A 3,163-nucleotide genomic window follows, 5' to 3' on the forward strand; every position below is an offset into this window, starting at 1 on the left:
TATTTATAATAAAATCATATATATTATTTAGACGATAGCGTGACACTGTAGGTTGTTCTAAATAATATATTGTGATTTGAACTAACATTTACTTTCTCGCATCTAACTTTTACTTTATCGCAACTAACATTTACTTTTCCGCAACTAACATTTACTTTCTCGCATATAACATTTATTTTTCCGCAACTAACATTTACTTTATCGCATCTAACATAAAGTCATATATTTTATTTAGACGATAGCGTGGCTCTGCCGGTTGTTCTAAATGAAATATTGTGATTTGATCTAACATTTACTTTTATGTCAATTTATATTTATGCATTTATATATATTATGGGTACCATGTATTAAATATCGGATGATATTAATATAGTGGGAACTATATTATATGATATACTTGTTTAAATATTTAATTGTTCTTTTTATGTTTATATTTATTCATCTATATATATATTATGGGTACCATGTATTAAATATCGGTTAATCTGATATTAATATAGTGGGAACTATATTATATGATATACTTGTTTAAATATTTCATTGTTCTTTTATGTTTATTCTTATTTTAGTTTCTTTTATTTATTTTTATTAAGCAATCTTAAATAAACCAACAATGAACCTTTGAAGCCTTGAAAATTTTATAATTTGTGTATTTGAAGTTTTATAATAATATTTTCATCTATAATATATTATTGCTAAAATTAAACTTACAACATCCTCTCCTTGGATCGATCTCGTACTCACGAGTATATTACTTGCAGACAACCTACACTTGGGTGAATTACAATTTAAGTTGTAGCAAGTTTTTGGCGCCGTTGTCGGGGAGGTATAAATTAAGTTTAATTTTGTTATTTATATTATTATGTAAATAGTATGTTGTTTTTAATTGTATGATTGTTTGGAGTCGTAAACAAAGTGGTAGACTTGTTCGAGTAACTGAAAATATTTTAAACATGGACGATAATTCTAATAATCAAGATAATAATAATAATAATAATCATCATCAAGAACATGAACAACCAAGAACACTTAGGCACCATATGAATCCAATAAGAACTAGTACACCATCTTGTTTAGTTTTTCCTCCTGATGCATCTAATTTCAATTTTAAGCCACAAGTCATTCAACTTTTACCAAATTTTCATGGCTTAGATTCTGAAAATCCATATTTGCATTTAAGAGAATTTGAGGAGGTTTGCAACACTTATAATGATCAAAATTGTAGCATGGATACTATTCGATTAAAGATTTTCCCTTTTTCCTTAAAAGATAAAGCTAAAACATGGTTGCAAAATTTGAGATCAAGTTCAATAAGATCATGGGAAGAAATGCAACAACAATTTCTAAAAAAGTTTTTTCCTTCCCATAGAACAAACTCTTTTAAAAGACAAATTACAACTTTTTCTCAAAAACAAGGGGAAACATTTTATCAATGTTGGGATAGATATAAAGAGTTACTTAATACATGCCCACATCATGTTTTGAAATATGGAGGATAGTTTCTCACTTTTATGAAGGTTTAATACCTAAAGAAAGGAAATGATAGAATTCATGTGTAATGGAACTTTTGAAGATAAAAACCCAAATGAAGCTATAGAATATTTGGAGTCATTAGCAGAAAATGCTCAAAATTGGGATAATATAGGCTCAATTGAACCACCAAGTAAAACCAATAATTTAACAAATGGGGGTGGTATTTATCATCTTAAAGATGATGTAGATGTTCAAGCTAAACTTGCATCTTTAGCAAGAAAAATCGAGTCATTAGAAATGAAAAAGAGTGATCAATTAAAAAGTGTTCAAGAAATTGTTTGTCATATATGTGACACACATGATCATCTTACAAAAAATTGTCCTACTTTGCCTTCATTTAAAGAATGTCTCCATGAACAAGCCAATTATGTTAACAATTTTAAAAAACCAACATTAGATCCTTTTTCACAAACATATAATCCTGGTTGGAGAAATCATCCTAATTTTAGTTGGAGGAACGATAATAATGCACAACCTTCACAACAACCTTTTCACAATAACAAAAGTCATCAAGGTTATGCTCCTTATATCCCACCTCCAAGAAAACATTTTGAAGATGAAATTCATGAATACATTCAAAAGCAAGAGTCTATCAATATTCAAAACATTCAATCTATGAATGATTTGAAAGAAACTCTTGCAAAATTTGCATCTGCACTTAATATTCATGAAAAATGAAAATTTCCATCTCAACCACAACCTAATCCTAAAAATCAAAATGAAGAAAAATTTGATCAAGTAAAATCTGTTATTACTCTTAGAAGTGGTAAAATAGTTAATGATCCATATAGTGATGAAAACAAAGATCAATTAAACTCAAAGAGTAAGGATTCAAATCCTGATACTTTTGAGAAAGATGATGCTTTGAGTCCTAAAAATAAGAAAATTGATGATAAAATAAATAAACATGTTCCTTTTCCTCATGCATTAGTAAATAATAAAAAACAAAAAAATGATTCTGATATTTATGAAGTTTTTAAACAAGTAAAAATAAATATTCCATTATTAGATGCTATTAAACAAGTGCCTTCTTATGCAAAGTTTTTAAAAGATTTATGTACTGTGAAAAGACAATTGCATGTAAAGAAGAAAGCATTCTTAACGGAGCAAGTAAGTTCTATTATTCAAAATAATTCTACCTTGAAATATAAAGATCCTGGTTGTCCAACAATTTCATGTATTATTGGAAAAAATAAAATTAAAAAAGCTTTGTTAGATTTGGGAGCAAGTGTGAATTTACTTCCTTATTCAGTTTATGAAAAACTTAAGTTGGGAGATTTAAAGCCTACATCTGTCACTCTATTACTAGCCGATAGGTCAATCAAAATACCTAGAGGTATCGTAGAAGATGTGTTAGTTCAAGTCGATAAATTCATATATCCTGTGGATTTTATTGTTTTGGATACACAACCAATAGAAGTGCATAATGAAATTCCAATAATATTGGGACGTCCATTTCTCGCAACTTCAAATGCTTTAATAAATTGTCGAAATGGAATAATGAAATTATCTTTTGGAAACATGACTTTGGAACTTAATGTGTTCAATTTGAGTAAACAACCAAGTATTAATGAAGATGAAGATGAAAATACAATAGAAACTATCGTGGAAGAATGTCAACAAGATAACT

The 3,163-nt window shown here is 27.9% G+C and overlaps 1 pseudogene; it reads right to left on the bottom strand.

Annotated features, from left to right (window-relative positions):
* Positions 1 to 1,383: 1,383 nt before the first annotated feature.
* LOC140894216 (small nucleolar RNA R71) lies at positions 1,384 to 1,483 on the bottom strand (annotated as a pseudogene).
* Positions 1,484 to 3,163: the final 1,680 nt, after the last annotated feature.

The sequence above is a fragment of the Henckelia pumila genome, chromosome 3 (assembly GCF_033568475.1).
Source record: "Henckelia pumila isolate YLH828 chromosome 3, ASM3356847v2, whole genome shotgun sequence".
NCBI classification, from domain to species: domain Eukaryota; kingdom Viridiplantae; phylum Streptophyta; class Magnoliopsida; order Lamiales; family Gesneriaceae; genus Henckelia; species Henckelia pumila.